The sequence below is a fragment of the Schistocerca gregaria genome, chromosome 1 (genome assembly GCF_023897955.1).
Source record: "Schistocerca gregaria isolate iqSchGreg1 chromosome 1, iqSchGreg1.2, whole genome shotgun sequence".
NCBI classification, from domain to species: Eukaryota; Metazoa; Arthropoda; class Insecta; order Orthoptera; family Acrididae; genus Schistocerca; species Schistocerca gregaria.
Window position 1 is genome coordinate 705,327,804 of NC_064920.1, and position 19,054 is coordinate 705,346,857.

Below are 19,054 nucleotides of genomic sequence, written 5' to 3' on the forward strand. Positions count from 1 at the left end.
CGAGACGTGGATGCACGATCCGTTACATCCATGCGGATGAGATGCCTGTCATTTCGACTGCTAATGATACGAGGCCGTTGGGATTCAGCACGGAGTTCCGTATTACCCTCCTGAACCCACCGATCCCATATTCTGCTAACAGTCATTGGATCTCGACGAACGCGAGGAACAATACCGCGATACGATAAACCGCAATCGCGATTGGCTACAATCCTACATTTATCAAAGTCGGAAACGTGATGGGACGCATTTCTGCTCCTTACACGAGGCATCACAACATCATTTCACCCGGCAACGCCGGTCAACTGTTGTTTGTGTATGAGAGACCGGTTGGAAGTTTTCCTCATGTCAGCACGTTGTAGCTGTCGCCACCGGCGCCAACCTTGTGTGAAGGCTGTAAAAAGCTAATCATTTGCATACCAAAGCATCTTCTTACTGTCGGTTAAATTTCGTGTATGTAGCACGTCATCTTTGTGGCCAGTAGTGTATTAGTGACTAACTTCTGTTTACTCTTCAAGTCAAATAAAATTTAGTACAGATAAAAACAAAACCAAACTGTGCATCGACCCAATGTTTACAGTCATCTTTCTCTGGAAAAAAAAACAGCTGAAGAACGAAAGGAGTATAAAGAAGAGCTGATTAAAAAGAAGCGTAACATGCCGGACGTAAGAAGTTATTTCGCTTACGCACTGCATATTGGAACTGTGTCAGTAGTAGCTGCTGCCAGCAACTGCTGTGAACAGGTGGCTGCACAAGGCAGCGGACAGCGTGCCGTGGTGCGCGCCACGCGCGTGGGCGCCCCGCAGCTCGCCGGCGTCTCCCAGCGTCGCGACGCCTGCGCCTGCACGGCTCGGCTCCCACTTGTCGCCTGCTGGTGGTGGTGCCGCCTCCGCTGCTCGTTACTTATTGATTTTATTTACAAGAGGAGGCGCCGTGGGGCAGGTCGCGGTCCCTTCCTCTACACGCGGCTTCCACGAAGCGGTCGCAAGGGGCCAGACCCCACACTATGCCTTCATGAAGACGACGGCACGCGACAAAACTTGGTACTGAGGAACCGTGGATACACTGCTGGCCACTAAAACTGCAAATCTGTTCTGCTATTTCCAACATCCTGTTCTACCTTATTTTACTGATGCCAGTTATGCAGGTAAACAAATACCCTAAAGGAATTTTGATTCTTCTCAATTATTCCTTTTGTTACTAGGCGTAAGATTAGAGATATCTCTCCGGCAACTGTCCTGTCCAAAAAATTACAAGACAGTGATGCGCCAAAACTTGTCCATACGTGTTGCATTTACTCGCTCTCCCTTTATTTGGCAGTGTGAGGAAACTGGCTTCGCTAGCGTTTATGGCATCCTATAGGTCCGCTATTCCCATTATTTTCACTTTATAGCAGGATTCCACTCCTGTAACGGCATTTGTTGCGTTGGGGTTGGGTTTTTTTGGGGGAGGAGACCAGACAACGAGGTCATCGGTCTCATCGGATTAGGGAAAGACGTGGAAGGAAGTCGGCCGTGCCCTTTCGCAGGAACCATCCCGGCATTTGCCTGGAACGATTTAGGGAAATCACGGAAAACCTAAATCAGGATGGCCGGACACGGGGTTGAGCCGTCGTCCTCCCAAATGCGAGTCCAGTGAGCAACCGCAGTTGTCAACTCGTTTATGGGAGGCGAGTCGTCTGCACCATGGGCCTGTGAATCGTGTAAACCTTGTTCTTTTCGTTATCATATTTTCACTTCGGATTTTTTAAAACTCTACCTTATGCAAAGCACGATGTATTTGTTTTCCATTTACCCAGACATGTTTCGACGCACATCTGTCATTTTCTCTTGGTCTACAGTTATTTCTGTAAAATATCACAAAAATTCCGTGTTTCTTTTTTATTTCACGGCCAAAAATTATAACGTGTGCGTTTCGTTTATTTGTTTCGATTGCTCACCTGGAACTATATTTCTTGTGAAAACAGATTTTTACAGATCGGCTTGTTTTATGCCTATTTATCATTTCGACAGCATGTCATCTGCAAAATAGTATTGAAGAAATTTGTTTATTTTTTAAATAGGTTGTGTATGTCACTGTACTTACATTTTTTGTTCAGTTGTGCATTTCTGGTGGATCTTTTCCTATTGCTATTATGTTCATAGTTTTCAAATGGTTCAAATGGTTCTGAGCACTATGGCACTTAACAACTGAGGTCACCCGTCCCCTAGAACTTAGAACTACTTAAACCTAACTAACCAAAGAACATCACACACATCCAAGCCAGAGGCAGGATTTGAACCTGCGGCCGTAGCGTACATACTTTTCAACGCTATTTTTGTATGAACAGAGTATGCAATAGCAACAGGGAAAGAAAATCAGCTACAGATGTACAACTGGACGGAAAGTCTAAATACAGTGACGTAAACAACCACAAGTCACGGAAATGTATTTCAAATATAAACAAGTTTCTTCGCAACTACTTTGCAGATGACATTCTGTCCAGACGATAAAGGCACACAACTAGTCAACCTTTAAAATCCATTTTACATGTAATGTGTTCCGACGTGGCCAATCGAAACATTTTGAACAAAATGCATATGTTATGATTTTTAGACTTAAAATACAAAAACAACCGTGAACTTTGTATGTAATTTTACAGAAGTAAATCGAGAAAATGGCGTATAGGTATCGAAACATGTGTGGGTGAACAAAAACAAATACATTGTGTTTTGCATAATGCGGAGTTTAAAGAAGCACAACACCGAAAAACCCTTCACGGATGATTCCAACGCGAACTCTTTACGTGTCTTATTTTTTGAGGCTGAGATTGCGGTGAAGCCCAGCATTGGCCTAGACGGACGGACGGACTCAGGCTGGCCAGTAAACCAGATCAACGGTCTATGATCTGCCTTGCGGTTTCGATCCAGGTCTGGCTCACCTGCTTGCCTGCCTCGTAATCTCGCACGCTACGCTACAGATCGGTGTGAAGATAACGCTTTTCGGAAAATGTGATAAAATGTTTCCAGTTTCGTAGATTACAGACTCTAGATAAAACAGTAATCTGGCTTCAAAACTTTATCGACTACTGTGAACTTAAGTCACTCAGATGTCTCTCAACGTCTGATCGCAGCATTTATTATTTATTTCTGATTCACCGACATGCTACTCTTCTTATGCCACGCAACTTGGGAATTCTTCCATGTCGTACAAACGTCTGATGAATCCGTGTCGTCTATCTTCTCTATCTTCTTCACATTCACAGAAATTTCCCATCGGAACATTATACCGCCTGTAAGTTATAAATTCTGTATTACTTTATCTTCCATGAGAAGCGTTAGTTAGTCCTAAAAGCAATCGTGTTTTATTAATTTTGTTTCATTCCCAAGCAGTTTATGAAGCTTCCTACCAATTATTTCTGAATTAGATTGTTTGCTGCTAACGTTAAACTATACATGACTTTCTCATCTCTTTCTCTATTCCATCTACGGTACCCCCTTCTGCCTGACTGACTCTCTTTCTCACCATTCAAAGATTTTGCTCATCCTAAAACTAGCTGCAAACAGCGTCTCTGCTAAGAAGAGTGGTCTCTTACACAGATAAGTTCTACTTTTTTATTCTATCTTTATTTTTCTGTATTCCAATTATTCGCATCGTATCTCCTTTTCGTTATTCTTCTTGATTTCCTCTTACTGTTTATCAATGCAATATTATGATTTGAAATGTTCACAAAAGAATCTGTTTTGCATGCCACTGTCTACTTTTTAGTACTTATTCTATGTACGACCGTTGATTACTTTTCAAGTCTTCAAGTTTGAAAGGGATGTACTCTCTTATTGCTTGAAATCTACCGCGTTATACAGACTCATTCCTCCTTCCTCTAATGCATATTTTGCAACAGTTCTGCTGTTATTTATTTCTCCGCCTAAATCGTCCCATGTCAGATCTGAAGAATTCCATCCTTAAGGAAATACCTATGTTCGCTTTTTTAGAAATACGGTTCATGAAATCTCGGGTACCCATTACCAACAACGCGGATTAACATCTACGTGGTACTTAAGTTTCACATCAAGCTTATGTATGTGTTGTGGTCACGAAAAATTAAAGCAACCTGGGAAAGAGGTAGCACACGGAACAAGGCTGCTCGACGTTGAAACTGTCTGGCAGAGAGGAAGTGTTATGTAACGCCTTTTTCGTATTCCAGAAACTCATTTGAAATGTTAATTAATAAATAAACTCAGAACGCTCTTAAATTGCTGTCAATCGTGCAGCAACCAAGCACGAGGAGGTTTCAAGTCAGTGAACTCGGGAAGAGCAGGAACCTTCGTCTAATAAAGTCGCTGTCAGCCCTCAGTTACATCACGTCATCCCTTCAAACAAGTTACTTCAGAGCCGAAGAACAACATCTTTCTAAGCCCATAATTCGGTTTGCATTTAGAGTATCCTTCCTGTGTTGCCACTGCACGGCTGCAGCCGACACAGTTTCCACCACTTTCTCCAACATCACCTGGTCGCTGACTCCAACTGCTTCTAGAAGATGATTTTGCACAGCCGTCACGTCTAACAAGCTACACGTGGCTGTTCCGTATAATCTAATTCAAGGTGTGGCATACAATGAAGTTACCGTTTCAAATTTGGTCTAAGGAAGGGTAAAGTTATTTTGGAAAAAGTGGCATACGCATAACATGAGGAAAGAATAATATTTTCTTCATTCCTGAGTTCTATGAACACATTACAGATTACCTCAAACTTCATTAATCTATCCAGTAAATGCAATAAACAATTTTTAGAGACATAAATTATATTTTTTAAATTTGAGCTCATTTAGTAAAATTTTAGTCATCTAAAATATCCTAGAAAAGCGACATGGTTCTGAAGAATATTACGGGAAATGTAGGTCTTACGCAAGTTTAGTAGTGTTCAGCAGAGCTAAGAGTTGATTCCAATAAGCCGTTAGCTGCTAAACTAAGGATTTCGTTGTGGCTATAATCTTAGACCTTAGTGAAGTCATTTTATACGCCACAGAATTCAAGTTTCGTTCACCTGGTGGAACACTACCTGCTGGAGACAAGGAACTGATTTCGAATTCCGCAACAGGGAATATAATGACGAAAAAAAATCGCAACACCAAGAAGGTGCTCTGCGACATAAATGAAAGTTGTTAGGCGTGTTTCTACAGCTTAAATATGATGTCTATTCATTAGAGTGGCGTTAGTGGCGCCAGTATGAGGATGCAAATCAGGTTTGCTTTAAATACAATCTGTAACGGTTGCCAGCCTTCGTTATCTTTGAGGTTGGACGTGGTGAGTTGATGTTAGCCAAGACTGCCTTTAAGGCGACAAAGACGATATTATCAACACCTCACTTAGTGTCAACGAGGTCGTGTAGTAGGGCTACGAGACGGTGGATTACCATCAGCGAATTACAGGAAGACTTGGCAGGAATGTAGCCACTGTACGTGGTCGCCAGAAGACCGGACGACGAATGGCCACGTGACTCTAGCGAGGGGAGAGACCATCGAGTCCGGCGTACATATGCGCCATCATCGGACGACAACTTCAGCGTCATCCACAAGCAGTATTAATCGTCCCTGTATTAACCGATCAAGTGCGACATCCCACAAATTGGTACCTGGTACTTGTACAATAGAAGGCATGGGCGTTTGCATGACTGCATTCAACATTTCGCACTTACGCTAACCTTTGATGTTACAGTGTTATCACTCAAATATATTATCAGGGCAAATCTATTCCCGAAATTTCATTACTCTACATCAATTATTTTATGGTGTTGTGATTTTTTTTCCTGTCGGTGTACATGTAATACGGTTCACTCATTAATTTTAGAGTTGCCCCGCAGCTATCACAAGAAGAGAAAGGAAGTTTAGTGTTTTCCTTCTTTCTAGATGAGGTCATTGGAGACATAGTACCAATTACAACTGGCCAACAGTAGGGAACATATCGGCGTGTCCTCCTCAATGGAACCATCAGGACGTTTCCCTTAACTGATTTCAATTAAACCATTAAACACTTTATCTGAAAGGCCGTACCGAATCTGAAACCAACTCTTCTCGAATACGGGTCCGCTATCTTGTATCATGCGACATCTTGCTCAGTTCGAGGATTTCATTCCAGAGAATGAGTCCGTTCCATTACATTCACAGCACAACAGTAAGATAAATCTCACCAAAGCAGAATTTACATCTAAAGTCTGCGCGAATAACTTGGGAGAAATTTCTGGAACTTCTTCTTAGGCACTTCTGCCGAGTTCCGCACTTCGCCCCATCGTAAGGTATATAAATTACGAAGCGGCCCCGGCTGACATTCGTACACACACTACTGCAGAGTTCCACGAGCCTGGTTTACGATTTTCGCTTTCTGGTGATTGTAGGTTTTCTGTCCAATGAAGGAACATATAGTGGCATGTATTCCTTGATCATAAGACTGTAAATGAAACACGAATTTGAAATATAGTCGGAGAATTTGATGGCTAACAGCGCTAGGTTAAAACCACGCCTTGCGCAAAGAGAACGGATAATTTTCGAAAACAAAATGAGTACTATATGATATATTTTAAAAGAAGCATCTGGGCAGAAGGCTATTACTAAATTTACTACTTTCTCTCCGTGCCATATAGATTTGTAAGTTGCTCACTAGAGAATCGCAAAATATATCAAAAACTTTTCTACGCAGACGTTTTACTAATTGTTTTTCCAAAACAGTTTTATCACTTGCAGGTACCGGAATCGAGCAAAAAGAGAATAAATTATCAAATAATTAAAGACGAAAAACTCAGGTGTAATGAAATATCTGGTAGTATTCTGTATGCCATAGAATTAGGGCTGCATTTATGTGTCTCAGCAATATGTGTAGACATCCGCCTCGGTAGCTGTGCCGTCAGAGCGGTGGATTGCTAACCGAAGGAACCCGAGTTCAATTCCAGAAGGGTCGGAGACTGGCTGTTGTGCGGTCCTCACGTTCGTATCCTCATAACTGCGATTCTACTACTGAGATGGCAATGTGGTAAAGACCTGGAAGCCATAAATAAAAAAAAATACGCACAGATGTTGCCAGTTTCCAGACTAATCACATTAATCCCGTAATAAAAAGGGGTTCAAAAATGGTTCAAATGGCTCTGAGCACTATGGGGCTTAACATCTGTGGTCACCAGTCCCCTAGAATTCACAACTACTTAAACCTAACTAACCTAAGGACATCACACACATCCATGCCCGAGGCAGCATTCGAACCTGCGACCGTAGCGGTCGCTCGGTTCCAGAATGTAACGCCTAGAACCGCTAGGCCACACCGGCAGGCGGAATGCTATTGTCACTGTAAGAATAATCTCTCTTAAACTTCGTTATAGACCCACTCATAAGAAACTGCAGCATTCACTCAGTAAGCATTAGACAAAAAAGTGACTTGGAATCATGCCCTTAACCATTGCAAGATAAAGTATGCACTTCTCTGTCTGCTTTCAGCAGAACTGAAACGTGTGAGCAAGTGACCGTCTTTCTACGTTAAAGATTTTCCCATGATACACTGAATTTGGCAGAACTTCCGGCAGTAGTTCAAAATATTCCACTGAACTGCTTATTATATTCTTTTACTTTTCATATTGTGAATTATGTCCATATCCAGCACCTCCAAGTAGATTTGACTCAAACAGTCCCACGAATTATGACAAATAAAAGAACGCAAATAGTTTCTGTCTCGAGCTTTTGGGAAATGTCTAGAAAATTGAGGGCATGTCGATGATCCTTATATGGATAGTGGCATTAAGCTCAGTGGTCATTATGGTTCTATTCAAAAACAGTCGTTCATAACAGCACAAACACTTGTGAACCTCCTCACACACAATAGTTCACTATTCAAATATTCATCGCTGGCACACACGCAACAAAAATACTTCCACACACTACACTGGGAAAATACGAAGGATTCTCCCTTAGAATTATAGTATTCCACTAGAAGACACGAAATGTGTCGAATATTTTGCATCAGATACGCAGAGTTTTTACAAACTGTTTTTCCAAGACAGTTTTATTACTTGCAGCTACCAGAATCAAGCAACAGTGCACGACAACGACTCTACACACACAAGTAATGTTCACCCATGAGCCTTCTTTATTCGTATTTGTTATTTTAAGAATTAGAACTGTCACATAGGAATTACGAGAATCCACATGCGACTGCTGCTAGATTACAGCTACAACAATTTCCGGTGAACATGCGGAGTTAAATGGTAGTTAAACATCTTACACAATATGTCCTTCCGTCAGCACTTTTGCTAGGTGTTTTTACTAGTGTCTGCATACAATAATTAAGGAGTTGTAAGACAGGGATGTGGGGGGGGGGGGGGGGGGAGGGGGATGGACGCTGTTTGGAGCACCCTCTGGTGTAAATAGTAAAAGTAAATATCCTCGGAGTAGTGAAGCAACTTAAATCACTTAATAAAACCAAGTCTTCTGGTCCAGACTGTATATCAGTTAGGTTCCTTTCGGAGTGTGCTGATGCATTAGTTCCATACTTAACAATCGTATACAACAGTTCACTTGACGAAAGATCCGTACCCAAAGACTAGAAAGTTGCACAGGTCACACCAATATTCAAGAAAGGTAGTGGAGGTATTCCACTAGGTTACAGGCCCATAATGGTAACGTCGATACGCACCAGGATTTTGGAATATATATTGTGTTCGCACATTAAGAATAACCTCGAAGAAAACAGTCTATTGACACACAGTCAACATGGGTTTAGAAAACATCGTTCCTGTGAAACACAGCTAGCTGTTTCACATGACGTGTAGAGTGCTATTGACTAGAGATTTCAGATCGATTCCGTATCTCTGGATATCCGGAAGGCTTTTGATACTGTACCACACAAGCGGCTCGTAGTGAAGTTGCGTGCTTATGTAATATCGTCTCAGTTATGTGACTGGATTTGTGATTTCCTGTCAGAGAAGTCACAGTTCGTAGTAATTGATGGAAAATCATCGAGTAAAACAGAAGTGATTTCTGGCGTTCCCCATGTAGGGCCTTTGCCGTTCCTTATCTATATAAACGATTTGGGAGACAATCTGAGCAGGCGTCTTCGGTTGTTTGCAGATGACACTGTCATTTATCGACTAATAAAGTCATCAGAAGATCAAAAAACTGCAAAACGATTTAGAATAGATATCTGAATGATGCGAAAAGTAGCAGTTGACCCTAAATAACGAAAAGTGTGAGGTAATCCACATGAGTGTTAAAAGGAACTCGTTAAACTTCGGTTACACGATAAATCAGTCTAATCTAAGAGCCGTAAATTCAACTAAATACCTAGGTAATACAATTATGAACAACTGGAATTGGAAGGAACACATAGAAAACGTTGTGGCGAAAGCTAACAAAAGACTGCATTTTATTGGCAGGACACTTAGAAAATGTAACAGGTCTATCAAGGAGACTGCCCACATTACGCTTGTCCGTCCTCTTTTAGAATACTGCTGAGCGATGTGGGATCCTTACCAGATAGGACTGACGGAGTACATCGAAAAAGTTCAAAGAAGGCAGCACGTTTTGTACTATCGCGAAATATGGGAGTGCCACAGAAATGATACGAGATTTGGGCCGGACATCATTAAAAGAAAGGCGTTTTTCGTTGGAAATTCCAATCACCAACTTTCTCCTCCGAGTGCGAAAATATTTTGTTGATACCGACCTACATAGGGAGAAACGATCACCACGATAAAATAAGTCAAAGCAGAGTTTGTACTGAAAGATGTAGGTGTTCATTCTTTCCGCATGCTGTACGAGATTGGAATAACAGAGAATTGTGAAGGTGGTTCGACGAAATCTCTGCCAGGGACTTAAATGTGATTTGCAGAGTATCCATGTAGATTTAGATGTAGATAGCTTCAGGACGACGAGCCTTGTGCAACTTTTCAGCGTTAAAGAGCGCGCACGGCTAACTCTCGGTATCTGGGACCAAGAAGGATTTGTTATGCGGCTAGTGCGTTCATTTGAACTCGAAGCCGTTTGTTATTTTCTTCCTGTTTAATGAAATGTCAAGAGTGGATTAAACACTGCTTCGCGGGTGCGAGCACTGCAACTTCGTCCCGAACAGGGAGATTGGTTGAGGAGCGAGGAGGGAAAGCAAGGCTTCAGCCGGTTAGCCTTAGTCAGAACAGCTCACAGCCACGTCAGCCCGACTTTGCATACAGGCTGTTCACCTTTCTTGCTTGCGAGTTGTGTTGCATGATATTTTCGTTGAACAGTGAATATTCTAAGTCGTCTACGCACTTGTCCAAAAAATCTTAGAGGTGCTGATTAAACTTTTGTGAGTGTTGTCAGCGGCGTGGAGGACATTCCAAGTGCTTAATACACCACTACACTCTGAGTGACAAAGGTCATGGACCAGAGATATGGGCATATACAGATGCAGTATAGAGGGCACAAAGTATAAAAGGGCAGTGCACTGACTGAACTGGCATTTGTACTCAGGTGATTCATGTGCAAAAGGCTCCCGCATTGATTACGGCCCGACGACACGAATGAACAGACTTTGAACTCGGAATGGTAGTTGGAGCTAGACGCACGGGGCATACTATTTCGCGAATCGATAGTGAATTCAGTATTGAGATTCCCAGAGTCAAGAGTGTACCGAGACCAGCAAATTTCAGGTACTAACTCTCATCACGGGTGACGTAGTGGCCGGCGGCTTTGACTCAACGACCAAAAGCTGCGGCGTTTGCGTAGAGTTGTCAGTATTGACAGCATCAAATAACCGCAGGAATCAGTGCGGGACGTACCACGAATGTATCTGCTAATGTGACGAAATTTGGCGTTGATAGGCTCTGGCAGCAGACGACCGACGAGAGAGCTTCTGTTAACAGCACGATTCCGCCTGTAGCGCCTCTACTCGGTCGTGACAATATCGGTTGCATCCTAGACGACTCCAGAACAGTGACCTAGTCAGATGAGTCCCGAGTTCGGTTGTTAAGAGCTGAGGGTAGGGTTCACGTGTGGAGGAGACCCCACAAAGCCATGGAGCCACTGTACAAATTGGTCGTGGCTCCGTAATGGTGTGAGCTGTGTTTACATGGAATGGGCCGCGTCCTCTGGTTCAACTGAACCGACAGTTACCTGGAGTTACTTGCGTCCGGCTGCTTGGGAACATTTGCAGGCATCATGGACTTAATGCTGACAAACAACGATTGAACTTTTTCGATGACACTGCGCCATGCCCAGGGTCACAACTCTTTGCGATTGGTTTGAAGAAGATTCTGCACATTTCGAGAGAATGATGTGACCGCTCAGATCGCTCCACAACAATCCCAAAGAACATTTATGGGACGTAAAAGAGAGGCCAAATCGTTCACAAAATCCTGCACCGGCAACAATTGTGGACTGCTCTGGAGATAGCACGAGTCACTATTTCCGTAGGTGACATCCAGTGACTTGTTGAGTACGTGCCACGTAGAGTTGCTGAACTCGGCGGGGGAAAAGAAGGTCCGACACGGTATTAGGAGGAATCCCAAGACTTTTGCCACCTCAGTGTACTAAAATGGTGTGCAAAACTTAAGGACGAAAGTAACTGTCGTGTGATGCGTGACTGATAAGTAACCTAGCTCCACAAAACGTGAGCCGTGCGTATAAACAACTGCTGCAGTACAGTACAGAGGGTATTTCAAAGACTTACGTAGTTAGACGAAGAGAAAAGGCAGCCCGTTTGGTCTATCATAATAATTACAGTGAAGTTACTATGATTTGTGATGGTCTGCTGTAGCGGGACATGCTCTTCATAGCGTGTGTGACAACGAGTTTGGGAGAGGTCGAATAGCTGGTTCGAAAACTGCTTGTCAGGAACGACACCCTCCTCCGTTACGTGTTCCATCAGCCTGTTCACGTACACCCTCTCTAAAATTTTCGAGAGAGGCGGGAGCAGGCTAATGCGCCGTTAGCAGGTTATCTGGCTTGGATCATTGCCGGTCTTCGGGAAGCCCACAACTTCAGCGTGTTTCAACGAGGAAATGTAGTCGCCCGAAAGGAGTATCTCGCTGAAGACGTTAGTTAAGAGCCAATGGGCTTCCGGCGGAAGATTCTTCAGCAGGTAGTATGTTGACTCCGTCACTGCCACCTGCTTGCTTGGGATTCAGCGAGCAAAGTTACACCCTCTCTTCTGCCTCTGTGACAGGCTTGATGACGTCTTCGTCATTTGTGGGCCGGTCGCTGTGGCCGAGCGGCTCTGGGCGCTTCAGTCCTCAACCGCGCTGCTGCTACAATCGCAGGTTCGAATCCTGCCTCGGTCATGGATGTGTGTCATGTCCTTAGGTTAGTTAAGTTTAAGTAGTTCTACACTACTGGCCATTAAAATTGCTACACCAAGAAGAAATGCAAATGATAAATGGGTATTCATTGGACAAATATGTTATACTAGAACTGACATGTGATTACATTTTCACACAATTTGATTGCATAGACACTGAGAAACCAGTAATCAGGACAACCACCTCCGTCCGTAATAACGGCCTTGATACGCCTCGACATTGAGTCAAACAGAGCTTCGATGGCGTGTACAGATACAGCTGCCCATGCAACTTCAACACGATACCAGTTCATCAAGAGTAGTGACTAGCGTATTGTGACGAGCCAGTTGCTTGACCACCATTGACCAGGACGTATTCAATTGGTGAGAGATCTGGATAATGTGCTGTCCGGGGCAGCAGTCGAACATTTTTTGTATCCAGAAGGGCCCGTACAGGACCTGAAACATACGGTCGTGCATTATCCTGCTGGAATATAGGGTTTCGCAGGGATCGAATGAAGGGTAGAGCCACGGGTCGTAACACATCTGAAATGTAACGTCCACGGTTCAGAGTGCTCTCAATGCGAACAAGAGGTGACCGAGACGTGTAAGCAATGGCACCCAATACCATCACGCCGGTGATACGCCAGTATGGCGATGACGATAACACGCTTGCAATGTGCGTCCACCGCGATGTCGCCAAACACGAATGCGACCATCATGATGCTGTAAACAGAACCTGGATTCGTCCGAAAAAAATGACGTTTTGCCATTCGTGCACCCAGGTTCGTCGTCTAGTGCACCATCGCAAGTGCTCCTGTCTGTGATACAGCGTCAAGGGTAACCGCAGCCATGGTCTCCGAGCTGATTGTCCGTGCTGCTGCAAACGTCGTCAAACTGTTCGTGCAGATGGTTGTTGTCTTGCAAACGTCCCCATCTGTTGACTCTGGGATCGAGACGTGGCTGCACGATCTGTTACAGCCATGCGGATGAGATGCCTGTCACCTCAACTGCTAGTGATACGAGGCCGTTGGGATCAAGCACGGCGTTCCGTATTGCCCTCCTGAACCCACCGATTCCATATTCTGCTAACAGTCATTCGATCTCGACCAACGCGAGCAGCAATGTCGCGATACGATAAACCGCAATCGCGATAGGCTACAATCCGACCTTTATCAAAGTCGGACACGTGACTGTACGCATTTCCCCTCCTTACACGAGGCATCATAACAACGTTCCACCAGGCAACGCCGATCAACTGCTGTTTCTGTATGAGAAATCTGTTGGAAACTTTCCTCATGTCAGCACGTTGTAGGTGTCACCACCGTCGCCAACGTTGTGTAAATGCTCTGAAAAGCTAATCATTTGTATATCACAGTATCTTCGGTTAAATTTCGTGTCTGTAGCACGTCATCTTCGTGGTGTAGCAATTTTAACATTGTTTTCGTCATCTTTCATCAATGAATAGCATATATGTTGTTTTCACGTACGTTGATGGTGGAATTTATTACTGTCGTAGTTCGCTGAGTAGCAACATAAATTATTTAAACATAATCCAATGTTTTGACGGACTTACATGAAACGAAAATAAATGCAGAGTAGTAAGGTGAATGAGCTTCAAAGATGGTGCGATACAGAAATACAGCACATGGAAATGGCAGTTCGAGAAAGGAGGCTAATGTTAGTGCTTTATTAGATTAAAACCTGTATTTAAGTTTGAACAATATTTTAATTTCGTAGCTGAGTGACACCCATTCTGCGTGTACCAGTACTCTAGACTCTAGACGGAGGAGGAAGGACTGAAGTTTTTGTTGACATAGGAGTCTGTGCTGCCGGGAACACCCGGATGATGTATTGCAGTTGCAAAAGTTATCATAACAAAGGTCTTATCCATTTAATCTGCGACTGCAGACGTAAAACCGGAAAGACAAATTCTCCATGGATAGTCGTTTTCTTTCCTTTCGTTTTCTACGTGTTTTAGAAGCAACCTTTAATAGTATTTTCGAATATAAGAATTTCACGGTTTAACGTCCCGCTTGGTACGACTCTTGACAAGAAGAGAACACATCACATCATTCTCAAAGAAACCTCCCCGCTATTCGACTTGAACGATTAAGAAGAACTGTAGCAATTCGAATACCAGAACTAATCCCTAAGCTATTTCTCTGCGATCTCCATTCTTCCGGGAATGCTAGTCTAGCAAGGGACTTTCGTGAATTTTGGAAACCAGAAGCGAGTAACTGATGGTAGGATTGAAACTGTGGGGGTGGGTGGTGTGTGCTGCCTGGACGGTTCAGTCGAGGCGAGGTGCGGGGTTCGTGTCCCTATCTGGCACACAGTTGTAATCTGTTGTGAATTCCGGATGGCTAGACAGGAATTTAAGCTGCAGTTGGCATGAATATGCTCTGAGACGACGTGGACATTTGGATCCACTTTTGATAACTTTTCTTAGGTCTTGACCACACTTTTACTTTTCCAACAACCTTAAGGGTTTTTCTACTTTACGTCATTTTCGAAGGCAGTGTTATGTCAGTCACATCAAATTGTCCATTAGATACATTGTATCACGTCAATATTCCCCATCACGAGACAACTGCAAAGTGGTAACTGCAATGTGTCAAACTGCAGTTTGCACTTGTCTCATGATCGAGAATGTTGACGTGACACAATGCAGCTAATGTACAATTTTATATAACTGACACAACACTGCCTTTGAAAATGAGGTACAATCTAAACGCGTGAGGTTGTTGGAAATATAAAAGTGTGGTCAAGAGATAAGGAAAGTTATCAAAATGGGTATTTAAGCTCTGCTCTTCCAGAATCTCAAAACAGGCCTTAATCAAAGCAAAATCTAGCAGAGTAACAGTGTTTCGATTATTGGTCTTGCTTATATTCCGAGAAAAATGTTTAGAAATCCTGTGATAACTGCACTCCAATATTCTTGCAGAATCCAAGTACTATTTGCTTTCTAGGATTTTCCGGGTGGCGTGATGTTTCCTCAAAGTCATTTCGTGTCATCTGTTTTGAATCTCCGATGTTTGTTATTCAAAATTTTGGAACATTTTGCTGGGAACAATAAAACTACTTATATGTAGCCCCAAAACCGTCATCGCGTCGTGTCGTTATGCGAAGACTGGTGATTTCCTTGGGATAATCTCCACTTTTAGTGAGACAACAAATATCCTACGAAGTTATAATGGGTTCTGGGCTCTCAGGTCAAAGAAATAATGAACGTGAGATGTACGCATGTACTGCTGATTCGCACTGCATATTGAATTACAGTAAGGCACACAGTGACATTATGCGGATAATTCGTACTGATGTGCATCTTTATCTTCGTACAGTGGTTTAACGAGACTGAGAGCGGAAATTTGAAACAGTACAGCAACAAAACGAGAAATTTACAGAGTTTATCTCCTTATGGATGTTGAAGGGGTGGTGTCAGGACGTAGCCGTCGTCTGAGAAACACGTTCCAGGAGGGGAGGGGTCGGCCATTAGCAGCAGCCAATTACCGGTAGGGAGCAGCACGGGTGCTAAGTAGGGCGCTCGGCCGGAACTTAGGAGAAGGAGGGCGGTTGGGAGAAGCTGGGCGGAAGCCAGGCAGACGACATACCGCCGCTCTGACGAGGGAAGCACGGCGGAGGGCCTACGGCACACGGCGCTCAGCCGTTCATCAAGTATCCATAGGAACAACACTACTGGCCATTAAAAGTGCTACACCAAGAAGAAATGCAGACGATAAACGGGTATTCATTGGACAAATATATTATATTAGAACAGACATTTGATTACATTTTCACGCTATTTGGGTGCATAATTCCTGAGAAATCAGTACACAGAACAACCACCTCTGGCCGTAATAACGACCTTGACACGCCGGGGCATGGACTCAAACAGAGCTTGAATGGCGTGTACAGGTACAGCTGCCCGTGCAGCTTCAACACGATCCACAGTTCATCAAGAGTAGTGACTGGCGTATTGTGCCGTGCCAGTTGCTCGGCCACAATTGATCAGACGTTTTCAATTGGTGAGAGATCTGGAGAAATTGTTGGCCAGGGCAGCAGTCTAACATTTTCTGTATCCAGAAGGGCCCGTACAGGACCTTCAACATGCGGTAGTGCATTATCCTGCTGGAATATAGGGTTTCGCAGGGATCGAATGAAGGGTAGAGCCACGGGTCGTAACACATCTGAAATGTAACGTCCACTGTTCAAAGTGCCGGCAGTGATAACAAGAGGTAACCGAAATGCCTAACCAATGGCACCCCATACCATCACGTCGGGTGATACGCCAGTTTGGCGATGACGAATACACGCTTCCAAAGTGCGTTCACCGCGATGTCGCCAAACACGGATGCGACCGTCATGATGTTGTAAACAGAACCTGGATTGATCCGAAAAATTGACGTTTTGCCATTCGTGCACCCATGTTCGTCGTTGAGTACACCATCGCAGGCGCTCCTCTCTGTGGTACAGCGTCAAGGGTAACCGCAGCCATGGTCTCCGACCTGATAGTCCATGCTCCTGCAAACGCCGTTGAACTGTTCGTGCAGATGGTTGTTGTCTTGCAAACGTCCCCATGTGTTGACTCAGGGATCGAGACGTGGCTGCACGATCTGTTACGGCCATGCGGATGAGATGCCTGTCATCTCAACTGCTAGTGATACGAGGCCGTTGGGTTCGAGCACGGCGTTCCGTATTGCCCTCCTGAACCCACCGTTTCCATATTCTGCTAACAGTCATTGGATCTCGACCAACGCGAGCAGCAATGTCGCGATACGATAAACCACAATCGTGATATGCTACAATCCGATCTTTATCAAAGTCGGACACGTGATTGTACGCATTTCCCCTCCTTACACGAGGCATCACAACAACGTTTCACCAGGTAATTCCGGTCAACTGCTGTTTGTGTATGAGAAATCTGTTGGGTACTTTCCTCATGTCAGCACATTGTAAGTGTCGCCACCGGCCTCAACCTTGTGTGAATGCTCTAAAAAGCTAATCATTTGCATGTCACAAAATATTCGTCCTGTCAGTTAAATTTCGCGTCTGTAGCACATCATCTTCGTGGTGTAGAAATTTTTATGGCCAGTAGTGTATTAACGCTATCATCCGACTGGAAACCCGAGAGTTTTACATCTGCATCCGTATACTGGGACTAGGAAAGTCTTCACTCATGTTTTCTTCCCAGGAAGAACTTGTGTGTTAACGGTTGTAGGTGATTGGCCAGAATGAGTCGTTGTGTTTTAGAGAGTCGTTCACTGTTTCTGCTACGAAGATTTATCTTGGTCATTTCATGAAGAAGTTGCTTTATTCTTTAGAAGAATCCCATTTCAAAAGGTTTACTTTTTAGTCAACGCGGTCGACACTTTTCCACGAAGAAAAATTTCGCCCGAAGCTCCATTCTTGGCCCAACAACGTTGTATGTACGGTGATCGAAGGTAAGGCTGTAGGGTAGGAAGATGGTCCTAAAAGAAGGTACCTGTTCGAATATCGATGGCGAAGAAAGTTTTCAGCTCCAGTATTTACAAGGTTGGCAAAGAGAGGGGAGTTAGTGGTGTAGATTTCTTGATTAGTAGACTTCACACCAGTTAATATTGAAACCTCTGTGCAGTGTGACACTGATAAAGGTAATGCGTTAATCGGCTGGGGCGCTGCTGACCTTGCTCCCCCCTACCCTCCCCCCCCCCCCCCCCCCCCCCCCCCCCGCCACCGGTGCTATTCGAGAGTAGCAGGCTACGTGCCGGCACGGGGTTCCATCCTCTCTCTCTCATTGTCGTTTAATTACGTCGTCATTTTTTGTCTACGGAGAGCACCTAGAGCATACGCCTGCATAAACACATGTAATTCATAGTCTTGATATTTTTTACAGGAGGCCGACCTTATCTTCGGAGGATTTTCATAAATTACTAATTCTGCGAGGATCTACTAGTATCTGAAAGCTGAATACCTTGCACTTACTGCTTTAGATTCAGCTAATGAATGTTGTACGACAGTGTTGACATAATACGACACGACCGAGTGGTAAGAACAACGGAATGTCGGCATAACTGGCGTCAATATTACTCTTTGTCTCACAATATCGCTGAATGCAGATTGTATGTTGAAACATGCACCAAAGCACCCACAATGTCAACTGCGAACGTATCGCAAAACCACTCAGCGGGACGTGCGAACAGAACTTCAAGATGTGTACAAGACACCTAAAAAAAGTAATTTACAGATGCAATTAAGTGATTCATCGGCGCCTTTTTCCTCAGCGAGTAACGCACGTTGCCATTCGTGAATATCAAGCGCACAGTGTAGGACAACGAATCGCATTTTAAATACTGAACTTTATTCTGCACAGTTAAGGAGTGCCGAACGAGAGAACTGGTAGGGTTTTAATCAGTAGTAGTGCCGCCATATCCCATTTCAGGTCGATGCACGCCAGTCCGCCAGGGCATGTAGCTAATATGGACAGCAGCAGTTGTAACGCGATATATTCCATCGGGATAGCTGCGAGAATTTCATTTTCTGCAGATACATTAGGTAAGTAATTTTCCGATGTCACGCTACCCGTGACGGTTATGAGGTCAGGGAACTTAACTGTGTTGCACGCAGTTGTTATAGTCGTGGCACGTAATATTTGGTAGCTGTACTCTAACAATGACCAGAAAAATTTTGTGCAAAGACCTGTTTACCGTTTCGAAATTCTTCCCTGAACACCTTAATAAACATAAGTTGAGCAGATGGTACAGGTACTACCTAACTAGTTGGTGAAAAAGATAGATGCAAAAAGTTTA